The sequence below is a fragment of the Chiloscyllium punctatum genome, chromosome 36, assembly GCF_047496795.1.
Source record: "Chiloscyllium punctatum isolate Juve2018m chromosome 36, sChiPun1.3, whole genome shotgun sequence".
In the NCBI taxonomy this organism is placed as follows: domain Eukaryota; kingdom Metazoa; phylum Chordata; class Chondrichthyes; order Orectolobiformes; family Hemiscylliidae; genus Chiloscyllium; species Chiloscyllium punctatum.
The window spans coordinates 30582945-30600637 of NC_092774.1; the positions used below are offsets into that span (position 1 = coordinate 30582945).

Here is a 17693-nt window from a genome sequence, read left to right on the forward strand (position 1 = left end):
TCATTTCTACTTATAAATAGGGCAGCGTCTCTTCGAAATGTAGATTCATTTAGATATGACTGCGTCATTTTGCATATTAAGATATCCCTTTGAATGTGCCTACATCCCTTTGAAATGTAATCTTGTCCATTTCAATCTATTTGCAGAAATAGCCCGTTAAATGTCCATGTCCCTTTTAAAATGCAGATTTCCCGCTTCAGGGAGCAGCAGTTGGAGCGCGAGGTGGCTGTTGCTTGGTGACGGTGAGGCTCCCCCGGCCCCGCCCATCCCCCTGAGCTGACGTCACGCGGGGGTGAAGGCGGTTGGGAGGAGAAGTCGCTCGAGCGGGGAAGGGGCGGCCGTTAGGAAAATGGCGCCGTGCGGCCCGGGGCAGACACCCGTCACTGGGCACCGCCGCCTTCCTGGTGCAGCTGCTGTGTCACGGCCACACCGCCCGGCTGTACAGCAGGTAGGAGCCGGTGACCATTCTGGAGGCGGATGTTCCTTAGTCATTGAAGGGGTAGGACCTGTTGAGAATGGTTAGTGAAGTGTGTGGTGTACTAAGCCTTATTAACATGGATATAGTTTGTAATTTATCAAAGTGTACATTTTATTATTTAGAATGGTAGAGATGTACAGCACGGAAACAGACCCTTCGGGCCAACCCGTCCATGCCAACCAGATATCCTAAATTAATCCAGTCCCACTTGCCAGCACTTGGCTCATCTGCCTCTAAACCCTTCCTGTCCGTAGACCCATCCAGAGACCTTTTAAGGGCTTTAACTGTATCAGCCTCCACCACTTCCTCGGGCAGCTCATCCCATTCACGCACCACCCTCTGCATGGAAACGTTGCCCCTGAGGTACCTTTTATATCTTTCTGCTCTCACCCTGAACCGAGGCTCTCTAGTGCAGACCTTCACCCCCTATACTAGGGAAAAGACAGAAGAAAGTTGAGCAGCCAGACACTATGCAAAAGCCACAAAATATCGAGCCAGATGGACAAAAAGTTGTGGTTCTACCTTTTTTTTTCTCCTATTGGCATTTGGACACTTCAGAATCTGTCAATAATACCAGCATCGCCACTGAGCATATTGCATACGTTCCTCTGTGTCAATGAGCATTGCACAAGTTCCTTGCTTTGGGTGTCACCCTTGTTCAGGACTGGGGGGTGGGTGTTGGGAGAGCTGCAGAACAAGGGTGTGCTGGGAGCAGGGTGGTGAATTGGGGATAGGTGGAGACAGGTAGAGATTACAAACTGGTCACTGGGAGGAAGGAATCTGGTTGGTGGCAGGGAGGGGTGGGAATGAGCCTGGGAAGGGATTTGAGGAGTGGGGAAGGAGGTTATTTGAAATTGGAGAACTCAGTGTTGAGTCCTCCAGGCTGTAGGCTGCCCAGGTGGAAGATGTTGTGGTGTTCCTCCAATTTGTAGTTTGGTTTGTTGTGGCAATGGAGGCGGCCTAAGATGGTCATGTCAGAAAGGGAGTGGGAAGGGGAATTAAAATGGGTGGTGATTGGGAGGTCAGGTCGGCCTCTGCAGACCCAGCTGTGACTCTCGGCGAACCATTCCCATGTTTACCCTCTGTCTCCCGAAGACTACAATTGGCAAACACATGGCAAATACAATACCCCAATGTGAAGTTAGAGCCTTTGCGGTGTTAAAAAAATGCAGAAAAGAGGTGCATTGTTTAAATGGTGACATATTGGGATATGGAGAAAGTGAGGATAGCAGATGCTGGAGATCAGAGTCGAAAAGTGTAGTGCTGGAAATGCTCAGTCAACATTCGACGAGCAGGAGAGTTGACATTTCGGGCACGGGCCCTTCATCAGGAATGACGTGTGGATGTACAAAGGGGCCTCAGCGTCCTTCCACAACAGTCAATGCCAGTTGTCAGGTGCAGCGAGCAATGCAAGTGGTATATTCGCAAGTGGAATTGAGTTCAGAAGTGGGGATGCCTGCATACAGTTAGGGAATTATTGAATATATTCAAGGTGGAGTTCATCTGATTTTTGAACTACAAAGAGGAGGATGTTTATGGGGGAAGGTGAGAAAATGGCTTTTAAGACCAGTACAGAACAGTTATAGAGTCATATAGCATAGAAACAGACCCTTCAGTCCAACTAATCCATGCTGACTATGTTCTCAAACTGAACTAGTCACACCTGCCTGTGTTTGGCCCATATCCCTCTGAACCTTTCCTATTCATGTACTTATCCAAATGTCTTTTAAATGTTGTTACTTTACCTGCATCCACTACTGTGTCGGGATGTTCATTCCACACACAAACCACTCTCTTTTTTTAAAAAATGCTGCCCCTCAAGTCTTTTTAAAATCTTTCTCCTCTCACCTTCAAAGTTTGCTCTCTAATCTTAAAATCCCCACATGTGGGGAATGACACCCACCATTCACCTCATCTACCCCCCTCATGATTTTATAAATCTCTAAGGTTACCTCTCAACCTCCTGTGCTGCAGTGAGAAAAGTCCCAGTCTATCCACCTAGATGTCGGTAGATTTAATATCCAGTTATGTAGGGGACTTTGGTGGAAACTGGGAATTCATTGCACTGTAGGGATGAAACCCTACACTATCCAGACATTTCTGCTGGTGGATGAGACTAGGCCACATAATTTGGAGGACTGGATTTTGGACAGAGATGAGGAGGAACTATTTTTCCTGGATAGTAGTCAATCTATGGAATTCTCTGCCCAAGGAAGCAGTAGAGACAGCCTCATTAAGTATATTGAAGACACAGTTGGTTAGGTTTTTACATGGTAGGTTAATTAAGAATAGTTGGATAATGCAGGGAGGAGGAGCTGAGACGATAGATAGTTTTACCATTATCTTAATGAATGGCGGAGCAGGCTGGATGAACCAAATGGCTTACTCCTGCTTGTATTACTATGAAACTATAACCCTGCCTTTCCCATGACTAACCCAGCTAACCTGCACATCCCTGGACATGATGGGCAATTTACCCTGGTCAATCCAAATCAAGACTGGTGAGCAATGTATTGATGTGGGAAATTAACATCTGAGAATGATAGAAAGGGACAAGGAGAGTAAATATACCAGCAATCAAAACTGGATTCTGAATGATCACAAAAATGGAAACAAAAAGTGGTGTTTCTGCATGTGTGCTGCACTGTAACAAAAGTAAATGAATTGTCTGCACACATTGAAGAGAATAATTATGATCTGAGGCTCCTCACAGAAACATGGCTTCAGGATGAAAAGGATTGGATCCTGAATATCGAGGGGGTAGTCAAATGGGAAGCTCGGTAAAGGTAGAGGGTTGCCACTGCTAATCAAAGCACTGACCACAGGGTAGTCTGGTGTTCACTCTGATTTCAGGTCCTCATTTCTCTGTCCTCTGATCTCCCTGTTCCCACAGAATAAGATGTCAATCTGTTCTCAGCTCTACTGGATTTCTGCTGAAGCTTTTACCCCCACCCTCTCTTTTTTTACACCTTCTGGAACAATAAATTATTCAGTAAGTCAATCAAAGTCCAATGCACAATCTCCCAGTCTCTCAACCAACCAGACACAAAAGTATAGTCATAGCAGGGAATCAAACAAGAAAAAATGAAACAACAACAACATGAGAAATAAATAGGTGCTAGTGCTTAATGTCTGTTCATTAGGAAGCAAACCAGAAATAGGGCTCTCCCAGGATTCTGATTGTGCCCAACTTGAGGATCCTCTCTCCCTTACATCTAACTGTTAGTACCCAGCTATGATTGACAATATTTTCACCAGAAATGAAGCATCTTATCAAATAGAGATAGACATGTACTGCACGGAAGCAGACATTCTTTCTCTCATGCGCGCATACACACAGAAGTCCATGGGGGTGAATTTTTATTTGCAGATACATCCTATTTTGCTTAAAAATGCACAATCTGCTGGCAGTCAATACATATAATATTTTGTAAATTTGACTTTGGAAATAGAATCAGTTTGATTCAAGGTTTGGACTCCGACCTCACACATTTAATGCATTGTCTGAGCTGAGATGTCATCTTTTGTTACAGAACCTTAAGTTATGTTGAGAAGTGCCTTACAGGAAGTTGGAAATTTACATATTAATGACGCCTGCAACCCATTTGAAAACATGAAAGACTTAACAATCCAGGTTTGTTCAATATATCATTGCAGTGTCCTGCCACTGAAATGTTTTTCCATAAATTCTGACCCTTATGATCTTATTCTTCACAACCACTTGATGAAAGAGTTTCGTGCCGAAAGCCAGTGCTTCCAAATAGCTTGGTGTTATGGGATTTTTAACTTTGTCCAGGTTAGGGTGGATTGGCCATGCTCAAATTACCCATAGTGCCCAGGGATGTCCAGGTAAGGTGCATTAGTCAGGGATGAATGTAGAGAAATGGGGGTAGGGAAGTTACTTTCTGGAGGGTCGGGTGGACTCAATAGACAATAGACAATAGATGCAGGAGTAGGCCATTCTGCCCTTCGAGCCTGCACCGCCATTCAATATGATCATGGCTGATCATTCCTAATTAGTATCCTGTTCCAGCCTTATCTCCATACCCCTTGACTCCACTATCTTTAAGAGCTCTATCCAATTCTTTCTTAAATGAATCCAGAGACTGGGCCTCCACTGCCCTCTGGGGCAGAGCATTCCACACAGCCACCACTCTCTGGGTGAAGTAGTTTCTCCTCATCTCTGTCCTAAATGGTCTACCCCGTATTTTTAAGTTGTGTCCTCTGGTTCGGCACTCCCCCATCAACGTAAATATGTTCCCTCCTGCCAGAGTGTCCAGTCCTTTCATAAGCCTATACGTTTCAATCAGATCCCCTCTCAGTCTTCTAAACTCAAGGGTATACAAGCCCAGTCGCTTCAGTCTTTCCGTGTAAGGCAATCCTGCCATTCCAGGAATTGACCTCGTGAACCTACGCTGCACTCCCTCAATAGCCAGAATGTCTTTCCTCAAATTTGGAGACCAGAACTGTACACAGTACTCCAGGTGTGGTCTCACCAGGGCCCTGTACAGCTGCAGAAGCACCTCTTTGCTTCTATACTCAATCCCTCTTGTTATGAAGGCCAGCATGCTATTAGCCTTCTTCACGACCTGCTGTACCTGCATGCTTGCCTTCATTGACTGGTGGACAAGAACACCCAGATCTCTCTGAACAGCCCCTTTACCTAATTTGATACCATTGATACTCGTTGGGTCGAGTAACCTGCTTCCACACTCTGGGGATTCTCTGAAGAGAAGAGAGATTTCTGCAAACTATGCAGGGCAGCACAGGTGTCTCCATGTGAGTTTGTGCATGAGTGTGTTTTTGCATGTGTGCTTGCTTGGTGAAGTGAGTGTTATGGAGTATCACCCTGTGCGAGGGGGAGTATTGGGGATGTGTATGTGTCAGAGAGTATGTGCATAAGAGAGGTGTGGATAAAAGCCAGGGGTTGCATTTTGCGAAAACAAGGAAGGGCAAGAGGGTCTGTAGAGGCTGACCAGATATCCCAGTCACCACCCATTTTAATTCCTCTTCCCTCTCCCTTTCTGACATGACCAGCTTTGGCCTCCTTCATTGCCACAACGATCCAATCCACAACACCTCATCTTCCACATGGAGTTCTCCATCCCCCAACTCCCTTCACGGCCTCTGCCCCTCCCATTCACTCTTCCCTGCCACCAACCAGATTCCTTCCTCCCATCGACCATCAGGTTGTACCCTCTGTCTTCACCAATTCCCACTTCAACACCTTGCTACCGGCACCCCTTTATCTGCATCTTGTCCTACACCCATCCCCCTTCCTGAAGAAACACTTGAAACGTAGACTTCTCCACCTCCTGATGCTGCCTGGCTTGCTGTGTTCTTCCAGCCTTCTGACTGTCTACATTGTCAATCGAGACACAGTCTGTCCCCTCCCTGGATTCACTCCCTTTCCATTCAGTTGCTGCAAGTCAACAATTGAACCCCAGAATGAAAAAAAATTGAAAACGTGGTTGATAAAAGAGAGTATTGTACTCAGATGTTGGACAGAGGAAGAAAGTTACTTTCTGGAGTGACGCTCAATCTTCATTCAGAGAGAGGAGCAGCATCTGTAATCAAATAGAGTCATAGATGTATAACTTAGAAAAAGACCCTTCACTCGAACCTGTCCATGCGGAGCAGATATCCTAATCCAATCTAGTCCCACTTGCCAGCACCTGACCCATATCCCTCCAAACCCTTCCTATTCATAAACCCATCCAGATGCCTTTTAAATGTTGCGATTGTATGAGTGTCCACCACTTCCTCTGGCAGCTTACTCCTTAAATGCACCACACTCTGCGTGGGAAAGTTGCCCCTCAGAACTCTTATATGTTTCCCCTCTCACTGAAAACCTATGTCTCTAGTCTCCAGTCTCTTTCTTCCCCCCCCCCCCACTGACTCTCCAGGGAAACAACCTTGTCTATTTATCCTATCCATGACCTTCATAATTTTATAAACCTCTATAAGGTCACCCCTCAACCTCTGACCCTCCAGAGAAAAAATATCCCTGGCTTACTCAGCCTCTCCTTGGAGCTGAAAGGGGCAGTACAGAGAGATCTGGGTGTTGTTGTACACCAGTCAATGAAGGCAAGCATGCAGGTACAGCAGGTAGTGAAGAAGGCTAATAGTATGCTGGCCTTCATAATAAGAGGGATTGAGTATAGAAGCAAAGAGGTGCTTCTGCAGCTGTACAGGGCCCTGGTGAGACCACACCTGGAGTACTGTGTGCAGTTCTGGTCTCCAAATTTGAGGAAAGACATTCTGGCTATTGAGGGAGTGCAGCGTAGGTTCACGAGGTCAATTCCTGGAATGGCGGGATTACCTCACACTGAACGACTGGAGCGACTGGTCTTGTTTACCCTTGAGCTTAGAAGCCTGAGAGGGGATCTGATTGAGACATATAAGATTATGAAAGGATTGGACACTGGCAGCAGGAAACATGTTTCCGTTGATGGGTGAGTGCCGAACCAGAGGACACAGCTTAAAAATACGGGGTAGACCATTTAGGACAGAGATGAGGAGAAACGTCTTCACCCAGAGAGTGGTGGCTGTGTGGAATGCTCTGCCCCAGAGGGCAGTGGAGGCCCAGTCTCTGGATTCATTTAAGGAAGAGTTGGAGAGAGCTCTCAGATAGTGGAATCAAGGGTTATGGAGATAAGGCAGGAAGAGGATACTGATTAGGAATGATCAGCCATGATCATATTGAATGGCGGTGCAGGCTCGAAGGGCGAAATGGCCTACTCCTGCGTCTATTGTCTATTGTCTATTGAAACCCTCCAACTCTGGCAACAGCCTTGTAAATCTTTTCTGATCCTTTTCAAAGTTTCACAACATCTTTCCGATAGAAAGGAGACAAGAAGTGGATGCAGCATTTCAAATGTGGCTTAACCAATGTCCTGCACAGCCAACTCCCAAACTCCCAACTCCCATACTCAATGCTGCGACCAATAATGGAAAGCATACCAAACACTGCCTTCACTATTCTGTCTACCTGAGGCTCCATTTTCAATGAAGTATGAACCTGCACTCCAAGGTCTCTTTATTCTGCAACACTCCCCAGTCAGTCCTGCCTGGATTGCTTGACCAAAATGTATTTCTCTAAATTAAACTCCATCTCCCATTGGCCTATCTGATCAATGCTAATTTATAATGAACTCTTTCTCTCATTCCACAGAAGCTGAAAGTCTCTGTTCCTTCATACCCTCCTTTGATGCTGCCTGACCTGTTGTGCTTTTCCAACACCACACTCTCGACTCTGATCTTCAGCATCTGCAGTAGTAATTTCTCCAACATTTCCAGAGTCTGCCCCGCCCCCCGGATTCACTCTCTTCCGTTTCAGTTGCTGCAAGTCAACAACTGAAGCCCCGAATGAAAAATAAATGGAAAAAGATGGTGAGAAAAGAGTGCCATGCTCACAGATGTTGGACAAAGGAAGGAAGTTACAGTTTGGGGTGAAGCTCAATCTTCATTTACAGAGAGAGGAACAGCAGCAGCTTCAGAATGACATGGTCCACCTTCCACATTCAGACAGTAAGGGGGCTCTGATTGGCAGGAGGATAAGTTTCCTTCCAGTCCAACAATGCTCTCCATTGGTCCATGAAGATCGTGAGTCGTTTCCGGGGACCGTGCCGAGCATGCAGTTTTTGCTGACACCGGCTAACCCGCACAGACCTTGCTGACACCGAGGAGCATGTGCAGTATGCTCTGGAGATGCTGCTGTTATTGACAGATTTTAAGTGGTCAAATGCCAGTCGGGAAAAAAAAGAGTAGAGCCACAATTTTGTTCTCCTGTAGCTTGACATAACCGTACATGCTCGTCACTATTTCTACGCCGAAGGTCCTCCAGCATGTGTTTGCCCTGGATCACAGCATCCAGAGCATCTCAACTTCTGCAAATCGAAAGACAATCCCAACCCTTGGAAGAGAAGGGGGAGAAACAGAACAGACTTGAACGTAAAATTATTGTAGTGCGATCACTTCCCTTAAGCATGAATAGAGGTCATCAGCTGTCCGTAAGCTTGTGGCGCAACGGTAGCGCGTCTGACTCCCGATCAGAAGGTTCCTTGTTCAAATCATGTCTGGCTCACTACACTCAACTTCTTACATTTCAAATCAAGAAATGAGTACGTTCTTTCCGTATATCGGTCGTGTCAAATTTTCTTTGCGGAAACTTTTGATCACACGTGAATCTTTGCTGTCAGTTTGAGTTGTGAACACTGTCAGGGAGGTGGTGTGCCCATTGTTTGGGTAAATGCTCCCCGCAATGTGAGAAGTCGAACACAAACTGTTCATTACGGTATTTAAACACACAGCCGCTTCGTTTAGTTGGTGACAGCGCAGTGTGAATAACATTATACCGATATTTTAACAACATAATCTAGAGATTCCCATCCAGGTTTTAGTCACATCAAACTGCCACGTAATGATTTTATGGCCTCAGTAAACTATAATAACGTGAAGATCGCTGGGATAATTTTCTATATCCGACTGCAATATAAGCACAGATCATTGTTTCCAGTTTTGGTGGAACAAAAGACGTCGTATTGGTGGATAATTACAGTTAGTGCAAACACAGCTAGCTATCGATAAATATTAATCCTGTTCACTTCAATGGCCAAATTTCAATTCAGAAACCAAGTGCACTTGGCTGTTTGTAACAGAGACAACATGACAAAATGGCTCATAGGAGGAGAAATGGGACATTGAGGAGAAGTGAAATGTTTGCTTTTGGTCACCTCCACAATTGTCAGAAAAACAGGTTGAAAGGATTCTTAAAAGGTGGCTGAAGGAGTGGTGAGGGATAACACTTCAGACAGCGCAAAGTGGAAGACCACTTTCGAGTGGAAGAAAAAGACATTCCTTATTTCTGAAAGAACTGGGAAACAGAAGAGGGAATGAAATCTGACTTGGGAGCGATTTCCTATTTGTTGAGGATGTTGCTTCATCACAGTCTTGGTTGAGAGCATAAGCTCTTCATCAGGAATAAAGGGTGGCCCAAGGGGGCTGAGAGATAAATGGGAAGGAAGTGGGGCTGGAGGGAAGGCAGCTGGGAGTGCAATAGTTAGATGGAGGTAGGGATTGATGGTGATAGGTCAGAGATGAGGGTGGAGCAAATAGGTGAGAAGCAAGGTGGACAGGTATGACAGGTCAAGAGGTTGGTGTCAAATTGGAAGGTTGGATCTGGGACAAGGTGGGGGAGAGGAAATAAGGAAACGGATGAAATCTGCATTGATACCATGTGGTTGGAGGGTCCTAAAGCAGAAGTTGAGGTGTTTTCCTACAAGTGTCAGGTAGCAAGAGTTTGGCAGTGGAGGAGGCCCAGGACTTGCATGTCCTTGGTGGAATGGAAGGGGGAGTTAAAGTGTTCCGCCACAGGGCGGTGTGTCGGTTAGATTTAGAGTCCCAGAGTTGTTCCCTGAAATGTTCCGATAGTTGGCGTGCAGTTTCCGCAATGTGGATGAGACCATATTGCGAGCAATGGACATAATCTTATAAATAGATTGCATAAATCTTAGCTTGCCAGAGTTATTTTCTTTAATTAAATTAAAGAATTTTTTTATTCAATTGGATGACTGCATGAAACGGTTTGTTGGTCAGATTTGAATCATCACACCCAAATGAGACGATGCCATGAATATCAGTGAACTGCTCTTTTTGTTAAAAACCACAAGTTCTTGATTTATTTTCACAACTTACTGATATTCACATCTGCACATTCAATGTCAAACTCTGACATCAGAAATGACATGACACCATTAATTTTGACTTACAATATTCAAACAAACAAATTAATAGCACACAGTGAATCGCAAGTCTGATTAATATGAAATTAAATTTGACCAAAAAAATATAAAATCAAGATGGGAGATAAGAAATGGGGTAAGGGCAGAAGGCAAGAAATGCAGCATCATAGAAAGTGCTCCTCCAGAGAGTGCATTTTACCAACTACCACTGCTAAATATAAACACTCTGATATGATCCTCCGTTTTAATGTAAACCATAGCCCCATACAGTAGGTACCATTAAAATGAGTTAAAAATACAAGCCTTGAGCAAATCCTGCTTCCAGCCTTACCCCCCGCTTCTTGGAGCTTGGAACTTCCTCCAGCTCCGGGGGGTTGTTGAACGCCTGGGCTCCAGCGGCCACGCCTCCACTGAAGAAGCTTTGGGAACCAGATGCACAGAACCTTTGTATATGAAAGCAGCTTACAGAGACATTGAGCAATAGCATCACATGGTTTTTACCCATCGACCTCTGGGTTATCGACCCAGCACACTCACGCAGCACTACTCTACTTCTGTGCTCCCAGCAGCTGGATCGTGGATCAGTTTAAAGTAGGTCCTATATCCCTGATAACATCGGTACACAAGGCAGTGAAGAAAGGTTTCAGCACACTGGCCTTCATCAGTTAGGGAATTGAGTACAGATGTTGGCAAGTTATGTTGTAGTTATACAGGACGTTGATGAGGCTGCACCTGGAATATTGTGATCAGTTTTGGTCCCCTTGGTGTTCTGACTTCTGACTTCTTCAACTCTGGGTTTGTGTTGAACTTGATGGGATACTTTGTCCAACTCAGCATGTTTAAACAGTATCTCTCAGAGGGATTCATCTGAAACTTTTCAGGAGGTGAGCTCAACAAGATTGAACTATTCAAAGTTACTTGGACTCTATTTTAAACTTACATCAGGACCAGTAGTCAGAGACACGTACAGCAAGGAAACCGACCCTTTGTTCCAACTTGTCCATGCTGACCTGATATCCTAAATTAATCCACTCCCATTTGACAGCACCTGACCCATATACTCTGGCAGCTCATTTCATATATGTACCACCCTCTGCATGAAGAAGTTGTCCCTTTAATATATTTCGCCTCTTACCCTAAACTTATGCCCTCTCGTTCTGGACTCCCCCACCCCAAGGAAAGGACTTTGTCTATTACACTGTCCATGCCCCTCATGATTGTATAACCGCTATTAGGTCACCTCTCTGCCTCCGATGCTCCAGTGAAAACAGCCCCACGCTATTCAGCCTCTCCCTGTAGCTCAAACCCTCCAACCCCCAGCAACATTCCTGTGAATCGTTTCTCATGGAGAAGTCAACGTTTCAGTCCTGAAGAAGGGTTAATACCCAAAATGCTGACTACTCCACATTCTGGTGCTGCCTAGCTTGCTGTATTCTCCCAAGCTCCTACTTGCCAACTTCGGGTTGCAATATGTAGTGGCTCAGTGGGAACCACTGCAGCCTCATAGCACCAGGGGCCCAGGTTTGATTCCAGCCTTGGGTGACTATCTGTGAGGAATTTGCACTTTCTCCAAGTGTCTGCGTAGGTTTTCTCTCTGTGATCCTGTTTTCTTCCATAAACCAAAGATGTGCAGGTCATGTGGATGGGCCATGCTTAATTGCCCATAGAGTTAGGTACATTAGTCAGAGGGAAATGGGTCAGGATGGGTTAATCTTCGGGGGGGGGGGGTTGGTGTGGACTTGTTGGGACGAATAGCGTGTTTCCGCAGTGTAGCTCATCTCATCCAATACGTTTGTTACTAACGAATAGCAGAGTAGGCCGAATGGCCTAACCTCTTCTCCGATGGTCTTGCGGTCTTCGGTTTCTCTGGATCATTTCATTGGCAATGTGCAGTCCCGGGCTCAATGAGCAGCAGTATCCACTGAAGGCAAAGCTCATAGAATCATAGAACTCCCACAATGTGGAAACAAGTCCTTCAGCCGAACACATCTGCACTGATCTTCCGAAGACTAACCCACTCAGATCCATTTTCCTACCCTCCATAACTTGCACACAGACCCCAAGGGTGGAATTATTCCTGGGTTCCTGGTGCCATGAGGCAGCAGTGCTAACCCTGAGCCCCCATGGAGTTGTGATTGTGGGGTGTGGGGGAGGCAATTGCAGTCCAGCAGAAAAGAAAAACAGCCCACCTACTCTCCCACTGCACCCACTGTCAGAACTGGCAGGAGGTTCAGTCCTGGGAGGTGACCGAAGGCAGCGTCACCGGTGGGATCTGATTGCTGGGAGCGCTGGTGCCTCCGCTGGTGCTTCCGCAAGTTGTACGAAAACATGAACCTCTTCCCACACTCGGGCCAGCTGGAGGGCATCTCCCTGGTGTGGGCACATTGGTGCTTCAGTAGGGTGGAGGAATTGCTGAAGGCCTTCCCGCACTTAGGGCAGCAGAATGGCCTCCCCCCTCCTCCACTGTTCCCCCCCCCCCCCCCCAAAACCCCCGTGTGGTCCAGCTGGTGATTCAGCAGTGTGGAGGAGCAGGTAAAGACCTTCCCACATTCGGGGCAGGAGAACGGTTTCTCCCCGGTGTGGATGGACAGGTGCCTCAGCAGGGCAGAGGAATTGCTGAAGGCCTTCCTGCACATACGGCAACTGAATGACCTCTCCACCATTTGGACACACCAATGGGCCAGTAGGTCGGAGGAAAGAGCAATGCCCCCTCCTGCAGTTGGGGCAGAAGAACGGCCTCTCAGTATGGACCCACTGGTGTCTCAGCAGGTGGGAAGACCTGCTGAAGGCCATCTTGCACTTGGGGCCGGAGAACAGCCTTCCCCGGTGTGGGCCAACTGGTGCATCAGCAGGGCAGCAGAATCATTGAAGGCCTTCCCATACTCAGGGCAGCAGAAGGGCCGCTTCCCCTCTGTGGACCTATTGGTGCTTCAGAACCCTTTCAAATTTCACAATATCCTTGTGATAGGAGTGAGACCAGAATTGCACGCAATATTCTAAAAGTGGTCTAACCAATGTCCTGTACAACCACAACATAACTTCCCAACTCCAATACTCAGTCAGAGGATTGGGAAAGCTTTCAAAACCCACAAAAAACAAAGAGGAAAGAATGGAGGTTCAAACCGAATTTTTGAGAGTCAGCTTGAAAGCATCAATGAGAAATCGGCGGAATGGGTTTATTGGGGACACGTTCTCCCTCAATGCACCATATACTTATTTCTCTTGAGCTCTTCGTAGTTTCTCTGTGCTGCAGTATGTAGTGGCTCGTTGAAATAATCTCCTGATGCAGCTTCTTTTGTGGGTGTTGGGATGATTGCTTCTGTGGTTAAGTATTTGGTTTGTGTATGTTGTTTTTCTGTAGATGCCAGTTTGAAGTTCCCCGTTGACTGTTCGCTCTACTGTGACATCTAAGAATGGCAGTTTATTGTTGTTCTCCTCTTTTTCAAACAAGGAGCCCCCCTCAGGCCATAGTCTCACTACTTGGAACACCAATATACAGACTAGTCAAAGGCCTACACTGAGGACTGAAACACCAAGTCAAAGATTCATGCCACTCCATTTACTCCATCCAAGAATTCCTGAACATCAAAGACACGAGGATAGAAGAGGATGGAATAATGTTGTCCTTTGACATAACAGCCCTGTTCACATTCATTAACATCAACGTGGCCAAAGAAAACTGAAGACACTACTCGAAGAACTAAAGACAAAAACACAGCACCAACTTCATCAGCAAAGATAGCACTGTCAACCTCGTGGTTACCACCCACTTTATATTCAGTAACAAGCCCTACAAATAAATCAACGAAATACCGATGAAACACTTGTCATCAAAAAATGAAACAAATTAGAGGAAACGTACAACACCATCAACAATCTCCTTACTGGCATAAAATTCACAAAAGAGGAGAACAACAACAAAGTGCCATTTCTAGATGTCACAGTAGAGCGAACAGTCAATGGTAAAATCAAAACAGCCTCTACAGGAAAACACCACACGCGAACCAAGTATTTCGCTACAGAAGTAATCATCCCTACGCATACAAACAAATCTGAACGAGGGCACTATTTCAACGAAACACGACACACTGTAGCACCCAGTCACGACGAAGACAAATAAGTAACTGTCCAGCGCTTTTAAAGAGAATGGATAGCCATGCAACACACTGAAAATTGATTCCCTGACCAGGAATGGAACCCGGGCCGCAGTGGTGAAAGCGCCGAATCCTAACCACTAGACCACCAGGGATATACGGGAGAAGTTTGACAGCTCTCCTGAAAATTGCTTTCCTGCCCGGAAGTCGAACCCGGGTCACGGAAGGAAGAAGGCAAACACCAATGTCATTTCGTGTATCCATTGCTCCCGATGCGGTCTCCTCTACATTGGGGAGACTGGAGCCCCGTCGCAGAGTCAAGTCACAGCGTTTGAGGGAACATCTCCAGGACACCCGCAACAATCAACCCCAGCGCCCTGTGGCCCAACATTTCAACCTCCCCTCCCACTCTGCCAGGGACATGCATGTCCTGGGCCTCCTCCATCGCCGCTCCCTCCCCACCCGATGCCTGGAGGAAGAACGTCCCAACTTCTGCCTCGGATACATTCATCCCCAGGACATCAATGTGGTCTGCACCAGTTTCCTCATTTCCCCTCCCCCCACCTTACCTCAGTTCCAACCTTCCAGCTCAGCGCTGTCCTCATGACCTGTCCTACCTGCCAATCTCCCTCCCCACCTATCCGTACCACCCTGCTCTCTGATATGTCACCTCCATCCCCACCCCCATTCACCTATTGTACTTTTTGCTACCTTTGGCCCAGCACACCCCACCCCCAATTTATCTCTCCACCCTGGAGGGGTCCTGCCTCTATTCCTGATGAAGGGCTTTTGCCCGAAACATCGATTTTCCTGCTCCTCGGAAGCTGTCTGACCTGCTGTGCTTTTCCAGCACCACTCTGATCTAAACTCTGGTTTCCAGCATCTGCAGTCCACACTTTTGCCGACCCAATAAACCCAGTGTGCCGATTTCACATCAACAAACTGACACAAGTAGACACAACGTCTGCAGAAACCTTAGCCACATTACTTTACATTAAAGACATCTGGGAAATGATGTCCAGACAAATCAAACCTCTCAGCATCATGGTAGCCCACAAACCTCCCAACTCACTTAAACAGGGGCTAATGAACCTGAAATACCCGATACAAACAACCAGAAAACGAATGTTATTTACAAAATACCATACAAGGAAATATATACATGAACTCTGCCACACAGTTCTCTGTGGCAAGAAATGCTGGGATGAGAAAAGGAAGATTTTTTTTCGCCAAAACGAATCGGCACTGACTGGACAGCCATTTAAAATCACCCCTGTCAGCCCAGGATGGAAGACCCGAATGGATGAACAGTTTTCTTATTTCCTGAAGATTTACAAAGCTGAGACTGGGTTTTGGTGTTTGTTCCCTTTCCACTCCCAAGAGCCGCAGTGGTTGGGGCGGTGAGTTGGGGAAAGTGAAATGTGCCCATGAGCAGCGTGTGGGACTATTTCAGCTTCCTCTCCTCTGACAGCGCTGTGACATGACTCTGATGTTTTCAGGGACACTTACTGACGCGACACAGTGAAAAGAGTCTCATTCCCGCAGTTCGGGAATTCAAACCGTATGCCGGCTTCAGGAAAATGAGAAAGATTAATTGGGGTGTGTGAAGAAGCTTTGAGCTGCATTTCAAACAGGTAGGTGGAGTCAGATGCGTCATCCATTGCGCCCCTGGCACTGTGCGGACCTGACATAGCCATGCTGTAGAGTTCTGACGTTAACACGGACATGCGCAGCAATGGGAACATTCACAAGAGGAACAGCCAAAGATAATCACCGTCACTGATTCCCTTCCACAGGCCCAACTTTGTGAAGCAGTATCTTTCACTGGCAAATAAAACACCTTTGTCCTCAGGTGCCTGCTTCATTTCGATCACGACTTCCCGCCCCTCACTGTTCTCGTCTCATTTCCAAACTCTTGACTCATTGCCTCAAAAGCAGCTCTGCGGGTATCTGCTTGTTCCACCCTGACAGGCAGTGGGCTACAGATTCCCGACCAGTCCCAATGTGATTGAAATACTTCAACCCCTCCACTGATTTGCATCTTTAACAAATACCGTGGAGCAATCTCCCTTTCTTTTTGACGTCGTTTCTCAACTGTAGTCGGCAGGGTTCACACCTGCGTGGGGGAACCGCAATGGATTTCATGTCCATCGCATTCACCACTCGGCCCATCAATACAGAACCATACTGACAGCTTCATTTCCCAGATCTCTCTGCCTGTGGAGCTGACAAAAAGTGAATCCTTGCAGAGTTTGTTTGAATTCAATCACTTCTCAGGTTACGAAAGGGTTAAATATCTGCAAATGGCGAGTCTGCGTGTTTCATCCCGGTAGATGAAATGGACGTTCAGTTAAAAACAAAAACAGAAATTGCAGGAGCAACTCAGCAGGTCAGGCAGCATCCGTGGAAAGAGAATCAGAGACAACATTTCAGAACTCGTTTTTTGCCTCATCCAGGTCCAGCCAAACCTGCTGAGTTTCTCCAGCAGTTTCGCTTTCTGTCTCGAATTCTCAGCATCCGCAGTCATTTATGTTAGAAATTCAATCAATTCAGAAACCCCTTTGTGCTGCTTCAGTGGAATAGATTTCCGTTTGGGAAACATTTTCCTGACACCATTAAAAACGTGCACTTTCGCAGCCAAGAAAGCGGTAGGAGCGAGAACAAGGAACACGCCGTCCCTGGGTGGTCTCGAACCACCAACCTTTCGGTTAACAGCCGAACGCGCTGACCAATTGCGCCACAGAGACAGGTGCAAGAGTTGCTTGCACAGTGTCTTTGAGGAACCTACTAATAAATTCATAATTCAACCCGCCCCGCCCAAAATTACCATTGTCTTCTATCAGTTTTACTTTCCATAATAAAGCCTTGGACATTCATTGTGGAGACATGGGGACAGCCTGATCCCACCTTCTGCAGGTACATCCATGTCACGAGGAACGAGCTCTCCGCCACCGGGGCCATCGCCCTCCGAGCCTTTCAGTGTTTTGCCTCTTCCTGAATTTTCTCATTGGCGCCGAGCCGAGAAGGGGTTTGAATTCCTGATGTGCAGAGAATTCTTTCAATGTCTCGGGTCAGTTCAGGTCCCGAGAATATCAGAGTCAATCAGCCTCTTAAACAAGGGGATGGTGTCTGGACTGTCTCTGCTCAGTCCGTCAGTTCATCCTTCATTCTCCTCTAATTCCACTTCCCAAAGAGTTTCGAAAGATTCACAAAGCTGGAGACTGGGATTTCTGTTTTACTTCCTGAACATTTTTCCACCTGCTAACTGACGATATTTTGACAAAACCTCTTCCCCATTGTAACATTTGCATCATGTCCAGGGATGAGCAATTTCCAATCCCAAGTTTGGGAATGTTCTCTTTAGAGCAAAGAAGGTTA

At 46.4% G+C, this 17693-nt stretch overlaps 1 long non-coding RNA gene and 1 other non-coding gene across 3 annotated transcripts; one reads left to right on the forward strand and one right to left on the reverse strand.

Annotated features, from left to right (window-relative positions):
• Nucleotides 1–260: 260 nt before the first annotated feature.
• On the forward strand, nucleotides 261–10042 carry LOC140460955 (uncharacterized). Of its 2 annotated transcripts, XR_011954416.1 has the most exons (3): nucleotides 269–518; nucleotides 4012–4112; nucleotides 7653–10042. It is a non-coding gene; the product is annotated as an uncharacterized lncRNA (long non-coding RNA). The 2 variants fall into 2 exon arrangements; XR_011954417.1 differs by lacking the exon at nucleotides 4012–4112 and having other exon boundaries at nucleotides 261–518.
• A 6946-nt stretch (nucleotides 10043–16988) lies between these two features.
• Nucleotides 16989–17062, reverse strand: trnan-guu (transfer RNA asparagine (anticodon GUU)). The gene has a single exon. It is a non-coding gene; the product is annotated as a tRNA-Asn (tRNA).
• Nucleotides 17063–17693: the final 631 nt, after the last annotated feature.